The 9,159-nt window shown below is 39.3% G+C and overlaps 1 pseudogene; it reads right to left on the bottom strand.

Annotated features, from left to right (window-relative positions):
- Positions 1-2,720: 2,720 nt before the first annotated feature.
- Positions 2,721-9,159, bottom strand: part of LOC131392981 (carbonyl reductase [NADPH] 1-like) — a 29,025-nt pseudogene continuing 22,586 nt past the window's right edge.

Here is a 9,159-nt window from a genome sequence, read left to right as displayed (position 1 = left end):
TGGTGTCAGTTTACAAACAAAACAACAGGGAGGAAATGAACAGCCCTGCTGAAGGGAGAAACTTGTAAATTTCACTTAATTTTTTTTTGCTGGCAAAGATTCGCCCTCAGCTAACATCTGTTGCCAATGTTCTTCTCTCTTTTTATTTCCCTCCAAAAGCCCCACTATATAGTTGTATATTCTAGTTTAAGTCTTTCTAGTTGTTCAATGTGAGCTGCTACCACAGCATGGCCACTGACAGATGAGTGGTGTGGTTTCATGCCAGGGAAACAAACCTGGTTGGCCGAAGCAGAGCGTGTCCAACTTTAGCCACTATGCCATCAGTGCTGGCTCTAAACTTCACTTGTAAAATAAGCACCCTAATCTTGCTTTCAGGGGCTTTCCCTTTTCATGTCTGTAAGCCCAAGAATCATTGGTGAAGAATAAAGAATAATCATGACAGTAGAGGCATCTTTACAACATGGAGTGCTTCTGTGAAGGCAGGGAATGTGGTGGAGGTTCAATGAGGCACACTGGGAGCCAGCCCTGGTGATGGGCAGTAAGAAGCTTCTTATCACTGCCCTAGGTGCTGTTAGGTCCCTATCACAGGGACTCATGATAGAAGACACTTTGCACTTTTACTGTGTTTTAACATTTTCACCTGTATCAGGACATGTAATCTTCACAGCAATCCTATGCCTACTGTTCTCATGTTACAGTTGAGGAAACTGTGATACAGTATGAAGTATTTTGCTCATGGTCTCACAGTAATGTGGCAGAGCCAGGATTTTTTGATTCCAGTTGTTTGTCTTGAAAGCTTCAAACAGAAAATGTGAAAGAATAGTATAGGAAACACCGTGTATCCACCAGACTAGGTTGAACAATCATGAATATTTTACTATATTTTTGTGTTCATCTTCTGTATATATTTTGTTGAACCATGTTAATGTTGCAGACCTCATAACACTTCCTCTCCACATAAATCACACATTCACATTGAAGAGATTTGACAATAATTCCTCATGTCCACTAACACTGAATCCATATTCAATTTCCCCACTGTCTCAGATTCTCTTATGGATGTAGCTTAAGTGCCCACTCATAGTCCACATTTTGCAATTGTGTTTCTCCAATGAGTTTGGTGTTAAGGAGACCACACCAGATGTCTTCCCTTCTGGTGTTGTCCATACTAGAGGCTGGTAAACTAAAGCTAGAAGGTCAAACCCTACCATGGTCATTGGTTTATTTGTTGTCTGTGACTACTTTCATGCTACCTCAGCAGATCTGCGTAGTTCCAACAGAGACTGTGTGGCCTGCAAAACTGAAAATATGTATTCACTGTATAATGTACTCATTATATTCTATAATGTTTGCTGGCCCCTGAGTTATACTGTTCTTCTGTTGACCTAACTTTACAGTGTATTAGATTTTTGATCTGGCTGGCACGTAAATAGTCTGCACAAATGGATATTTATAAAGAATGATTTATTTCTCTAAAGATTTTCATTAATTATTGTCATTGATTCCACTTTTTCTGCCCCTACATCACAGAAAATCACAAAAGACTAGATGGAATTAGTAGCGAGGTCAAAGTCAGCACTCCATAGGGATATTTTTTTTTTAATTTATTTTTTTATCGATGTTTTAATAGTTTTTAACATTGTGAAATTTTGGGTTGTACATTTTTGTTTGTCCATCACCATATATACGTCTCCCTTCACCCCTTGTGCCCACCCCCCACCCCCATTGCCCCTGGTAACCACAATACAGTTTTCTCTGTCCATGTGTTGGTTTATGTTCCACATATGAGTGAGATCATATAGTGTTTGTCTTTCTCTTTCCGGCTTACTTCACTTAACATAATACCCCCCAGCCCATCCATGTTGTTGCAAATGGGATGATTTTGTCTTTTTTTATGGCCAAGTAGTATTCCATTGTATATATATACCACAGTTTATTGATCCAATCGTCAGTCAAGGGACACTTAGGTTGCTTCCACTTCTTGGCTATAGTGAATAATGCTGCAATGAACATAGGGGTGCACAAGCCTTTTTGGATTGTTGATTTCCAGTTCGTTGGGTAGATTCCTAGTAGTGGGATAGCTGGATCAGAGGGCATCTCTATTTTTAATTCTTTGAAGAATGTCCATACCGTTTTCCATAGAGGCTGCACCAGTTTGCATTCCCACCAGCTGTGTATGAGTGTTCCTGTTTCTCCACATCCTCTCCAACATTTGTTGGTTTTTGTCTTGGTGATTATAGCCATTCTAACAGGCACGAGGTGATATCTTAGTGTTGTTTTGATTTGCATTTCCCTGATGATTAGTGATGTTGAACATCTTTTCATGTGCCTATTGGCCATCTGTATATCTTCTTTGGAGAAGTGTCTGTTCATTTCCTCTGCCTATTTTTTGATTGGGTTGTTTGTTTTTCTGTTGTTCAGTTGTGTGAGTTCTTTATATATTATGGAAATCAACCCCTTGTCAGATGTATGTTTTGCAAATATTCTCTCCCAGCTGGTGGGTTGTCTGTTCATCTTGATTCTGGTTTCGTTTGTCTTGTAGAAGCTCTTTAATCTGACAAAATCCCACTTGTTTATTTTTTCTTTAGTTTCCTCCATAGGGATATTTTGATCTTATTTTGTTGGATGGGGATACATTTGACAGTGTAACTGTCTTTTTGATCATCTCAGAGCTCAAAAACTACTGAAAGCCATGGAGGGAACTCTAAGAGGGGTCCCCATCATTCAACTTTCTTCTCCATAATGGACTCTCCATGAGGCCCCTCAGCATCTGAGGGCAAAAGGGCCAAGTACACCAGGGTCTCTGCCCCTTCTTCTGGGAATTTTATGGCATTGTGTCCTGTCATGTCAGTTCTCACCCATCCTGTGGAGCAGGCATTCAGGAGGATTTTGTCCTCTCTCCTCTTCTCACTCAGTTTCCTTGCAGGATTCTGAAGAGGACAGTGGTGCCCATCTTCAACATTGGGCACCCAATGCCCAATGCCATGCCCCTGATATCAGGCCAGCCTTCCTTTATGTGCACTCCATTCTTTGTTATCTTCCATGAACTTGTTCATGAGCCCTGCCAGCTCCGCTTCCATGATGGTCTCACTTGTAAATTTCTGCTGCAGTTCTGGGCTGCAGTTTTTAAGAGCCATGAAGCTCATTATGCTAGACACATTCATCACTCCCCGTAAAATGCAACAAAGATTGTTATCTAGAAAGGAATGCACAAGAGTGATGAATACGTAATTTGGTGGGATTTGTCCATTTGAGAGATAATTACCAGTATACTATGTGCATTAATTAAGACTGCTTCTGTAAGTTAAGGACATGAAACAATCTTGACACTTGTTTTATCCATAATGTCTTGGTTGATGTCAGAAAAATGTTCTTGCGGGGAGAGTATAGCCCAGGAGTTCCATAAGAAAATGAAAATGGTTTACAGAGGAATATGCTAAAGGAAATGTAGGGAGGTACTCATTAGTATCAAAGGCTGCCTTTGGGACCACTTGAGGATGTTACGGTCACTTGGGCAGCGCTGTATGTTCAGGTATCTCTTGACCAACAAAGCATTTACTGATTTAAGGATGGCAGTGCCAAAGTGAATGGACAGGATCTGCTTTGGAAGGCTGCCACTGTGATCGAGAAAGATAACAAATCAGCTCTGCGGGCTGAATTGCATGCTGTTTTCTCTGTGTTTGGGTTTTTACCAACTCAGGAACAGTGACAAATGGTCTGGCAATATGGTGATAGAGATGAGCAGTTGAAAACTGGACTATTAAAGGGATGCTATAAAAAGGGATGAAGTACATCCTACAACATGGATGAACCTGGAAAGCATTATGCTAAATTAAAGAGGCCAGTCACAAAAGACCACAGATTATATGATTCTATATTTATGAGGAGTCCAGAACAAGAAAATCTGAAGACAGAAAGTAGATTATTGGTTGCTTAGGGCTAGGAGGACTAGGGGAATAAAGGGGTGATAAGATTTCTTCTTGGGGTGATGAGAATGTTCTAATCTTGAATGAGGTGATGGTTTCACAACTCTGCTTATATACTAAAAAACATTGAGAGTTACATCAGCATCATGGTGGAGTGAGATGTTCCCTTTTTCTCTCCCCTCTAAGTTACAACCAGTTGTACATCCATTGACCAACAAAAGACTCCCTGCACAGTATGCCAGAATGCCTGAGAGATCCATGCATCTATACTTCTGAAGGTGGGTGGAATGGACCTTGGGAGGCAGTGGAATGAGGGGAGCAGTCCCTCCTCTTACCCTGGTGGTTGTGATCCAAAATGTGGATTCTTCCACCAGCACACATGCTGTTTCCCAGAGGCTGTGAGGCAGGCATAGCACTTGTGGCTCATCCCCTGGCCTTCCCAGTGGTGGCGGGGTGTGCACATACCCTGAGGCATCAGGACACAGAGCAGTGTCAGTGACCCAGCCCTCTCCATGTCCCCCAACAGTGGTTCTGGTTTTTATATCAATGGGGACAGCCTCCACAACTCGGATTTCCTCAGCAGGGGCATAGTTCCCTGACCTGAAGTTTTAAAAAGCACATCAGTTCACCCCAGTGGCCAGAGGCTGCAGAAACAGCAATAGCGTTAGTGGCTTAGCTCCTGCCCTACTCAAGCAGTGGCAGGTCACCGCTGTCACCTAAGGCTTGAGGAAACACAACAGAAACTGTGATCCAGCATCCAGTGGCAGCATCCCTGACACTAGGCTCTACCAGCAGTGTGGGATGCATACAAGATCCCAGGACCCCAGCAGTGACAGCGACTCCTGTGAACCAAATGGCCCTGGCAGTGGTATTGTCAGCACATACAGATAACTCAGGAGTAGCAGTGCAGATGTTTCATGTGACAGATGCTTCTGAGTCAATGGAGAGCCTTCAGAGAGCTGGTGGGAGAAGATGAGACCTAGGCAATCCCAGAGGCTGCAGAGGTGCTTGCAGTCTGGTGACCCCAGGGGCAACACCTAAGCCTGAAGTGACATTATAAGCAGCAAGTCACCAGCAGCCTCAGAGGCACATGAAGCACAAGGAGGACACTGATGATGCCTCTAGCAGATGCAATGTAGTGTGGAAAGTGCAGGCTCTCAAATACAACCAGAAGCAGCTCAGAACCAAAGCAATCAAACTATTATCCGAATACGAAAGGTGTTTACTACCAGAAATGCACTGGCAAGGATCAACTCATCATGTGGCATGAAGAACTACAGTAACACAGGAGAACAGAAAGAAAATGACAACTCTCCAGAAACCAAAGTTGAAGTTGCAAAAGATTACAGTCTTACTGACAGAGAATTCAAAATAGTTGTCATAAAGAAACTCCACCAGTTACAAGAAAACTCATAAAGACAATTCAATGAATTCAGGAATAAAATTACTGAAGAGAAAGATTACTTCACCAAAGAGAGTGAAATCTAAAAAAACCCACAAAAAACAGAAATTCTGGAGATGAAGAACACAATGAGATGAAAAACAAAGTCAAAAGCATTGAAAATAGAGCAGACCATATGGAAGAGTGATTTAATTGGCTCTAAGACAGAAATCTAGAAATGATTCAGGTGGAAGAGGAGAGAGAACTAAGATTTTCAAAAAATGAAGACATTCTATGAGAAATATATGACTCAATTAGGAAAAGCAACATAAGAGTAATGGATATCCCAGAAGGAAAAGAGAGAGAGAAGGGAGCAGAGAACTTATTAAAGGAAATTATAACCAATAACATCCCAAACCTGGGGAAGGAACTAGAATACAAATACATGAAGCTAATAGAACTCCTAATTATCTTATCATAAAAAGACCTTCTCAAAAGCATATTATTAAATGTGTCAAAAGTCAATGACAAAGAAAGAATATTAAGGGTGGCCAGAGAGAAGAAAATAACTTACAAAGGAACCTCAGGCTATCAGCAGTTTTCTGAGCAGAAACAACAGGCTAGGAGAGAGTGGAATGATACATTCAAAGTATTGAAAGACAAGAACTATCATCTGAGAATATTCTATCCAAACATGTTGCCCTTCAGATGTGAAAGAGAAATAAAAACTTTCACAGAGAAACAAAACCTGAGGGAGTTCATCACCACTAGACCCACTTTACAAGAAATGTTGAAAGAAGCACTCCTACCTGAAACAAAAAGACAACAATTTACAAAGCTTGGAGCAAGGCGATAAGAAGACAGAATCAGAAAATAGCAACTCTATATCAGAATAATTTAGTAAACATTATATTAATAGTAAAACATAAAGGTGGTAATGAAAGTAAGCACCAAAAATAACTATAACCACTTCAATTTAGTAACAAACACACAACACACAAAGAGGATAATTTGTGAAAACAGAAACATAGATGGGTAGAGGAAAAGGACTGAACCTACATAGGCTAATGGAGAAAAGAGTCTATTAGCAGAAAAAGGACTATCTCATCTATGAGATCTTTTATAAAACCCTGATCTTTTACAAAACAAAAAATCGGAGCAAAGTCACAAATCATGAATAAAGAGGAAAGTGAGAAAACATCACAGAAAACCAGCAAACTGAAATGGTAGGCAGAAATACAAGGAAAAAGAAACAATGGAAATATAGAAAAAACATAAAAGAGAAGATAAAATGGCAGTAACAGCCCTCATATATCAATAATCACTCTAAATGTAGAAAGATTGAATTCACCCATCAAAAGACATAGACTTGCTGGATGGATTAAAAACCATGACCCCACAATATACTTCCTCCAGGAAACACATCTCAGCTCTAAAGAGAAAGAGAAGCTCAGAGTGAAGGGATGGGAGATGATACTCCAAGCAAACGGCAAGTGAAGGAATGTGAGTGTAGCCATACTTATAACACACAAAATAGTCTTAAAGCCAAGAAAGACAATAAGAGACAAACATAGACATTATACAATGATGAAAGGGACATTCCACCAGGAAGATATAACACTCATTAATATATATGCACCAAAAATAGTAGCACCAAAGTTATGTAAAGCAACTATTTTTTTTTTGGCTTATTTAAAGATAAATTTTATTATATATCACTCTCATACTTATTTAGAAAACAATGTTAGCAAGATAAACTGGTTAAGGTACTCCTAAACCATCTTCACAGCAGCTATCATGAGTATATTACATTAAATCTAAACTACACCCAAGTCAGTGGCAACTACGGTAGTTCACATAGTTGAAGACTCCATCTATTGCTTGAGGTGAAGACATATCCCTCCCGAACACATTTTCTTTTTCTTTTTTTTTTATTTCAGGTGTACATCATTACATTTCGATTTCTGTGTAGACCACATTATGTTCACCACCCAAAGACTAATTAAAATCCATCACTGCACACATGCGCTTAATCACCTCTTTCACCCTCCTCCCCCTCCCTGTCTCCTTTATTAAGCACCAATCCAATCTCTGTCTCTATGTGATTGTTGTTGGTTTTATCTTCTACTTATAAGCGAGATCACACAGTATTTGACTTTCTCCCTCTAACTTATTTCGCTTAGCATAATACCCTCAAGGTCCATCCATGTTGTCACAAATGGCCAGATCTCTTCGTTTCCTATGACAGAGTAGTGTACATTGTATATGTATACCACATCTTCTTTATCCATTCATCTCTTGATGGGCACCTAGGTTGCTTCCAAGTCATGGCTATTGTGAACAATGCTGCAATGAACACAGGGGTGCGTGTATCTTTATGCATTCGGGTTTTCATGTTCTTTGGAAAAATACCCAGCAGTGGAATAGCTGGATCATATGGTAGTTCTATGCTTAATTTTTTGAGGACTCTCCATACTGTTTTCCATAGTGGCTGCACCAGTTTGCACTCCCACCAGCAGTGTATGAGAGTTCCCTTCTCTCCACATCCTCTTCAACACTTGTTATTTCTTGTCTTTTTAATAATAGCCATTTTGATGGTCATTAGGTGATAACCCATTGTAGTTTTGTTTTGAACTTCCCTAATAATTAGTGATGTTGAACATCTTTTCAAATGCTTGTTGGCCATCTGTATATCTTCTTTGGAAAAATGTCTATTCATATCCTCTGCCTATTTTTTGATTGTGTTGTTTGTTTTCTGTTGTTTAGTTGTATGAATTCTTTATAAATTCTGGAAAATTAACCCCTGATTGGATATATGATTTGCAAATATATTCTCCCAGTTGGTGGGTCATCTTTTCATTTTGTTGATGGTTTCGTTTCCCATGCAGAAGGTTTTTCAGTTGTAGTCCCATTTGTTTATTTTCTCTTTGGCTTCTCTTGCTTGTGGAGACATGGTATTCCAAAAGATACTGCTAAGGCTGATGTCAAGGAGTGGACTGCCTATGTTTTCTCCTAGGAGTTTTGTGGTTTCAGGTCTTAAATTCAAGTCTTTAATGCATTTTGAGTTAACCTTTGTGTATGGTGTAAGATAATGGTCTATTTTCATTCTTTGACATGTTCCTGTTAATTTTTCCCTTTATTGAAGGGACTTTCTGTTCTCCATTGTATGTTCTTGACTCCGTGGTCAAACATTAGCTGTCAGTAGATGTGTGGGTTCATTTCTGGGCTCTTGATTCTGTTCCATTGAGCTGTGTATCTGTTTATCTGCCAGTACCATACTGTTTTGATTACTATTGTTTTGTAGTATATTTTGAGTTCAGTGATTGTGATGCCTCCAGCTTTGTTCTTTTTTCTCAAGATTGCTTTGACTATTCAGGGTCTTTTGTTGTTCCATATAAACTTCATTCTTCTTCTTACTATTTCTGTGAAAAATGTCATTTGGATTCTGACTGGGATTGTATTGAATCTGTATATTTCTTTAGGTAATATGGACATTTTAACTATGTTTATCTTCCAATCCATGAGCATGGAGTATCTTAGAATTTCTTTGTGTTGTCTTCAATTTCTTTCAGCAATGTTGTATAGTTTTCAATGTATAAATCTTTCCCCTCCTTGGTTAAATTTGTTCCTCATTATTTTCTTCTTTTTGTTGCAATTGTCAATGGCATTGTATTCTTGATTTCTCTTTCTGATAGGTCATTGTTAATGTATAGAAATGCACCTGATTTTTCTATGTTGATTTTGTATGCTGCAACTTTACTGTATGTGTTCATTATCTCTAATATCTTTTTGGTGGATTCTTTAGGGTTTTCTTACACAGAATCATGTCATCTGCCAACAATGACAGTTTTA

Source organism: Diceros bicornis, chromosome 27 (assembly GCF_020826845.1).
Source record: "Diceros bicornis minor isolate mBicDic1 chromosome 27, mDicBic1.mat.cur, whole genome shotgun sequence".
Lineage (NCBI taxonomy): Eukaryota > Metazoa > Chordata > Mammalia > Perissodactyla > Rhinocerotidae > Diceros > Diceros bicornis.
The sequence above is the reverse complement of the archived record's forward strand: the minus strand, read 5'-3'. Positions and strand labels throughout refer to the sequence as shown.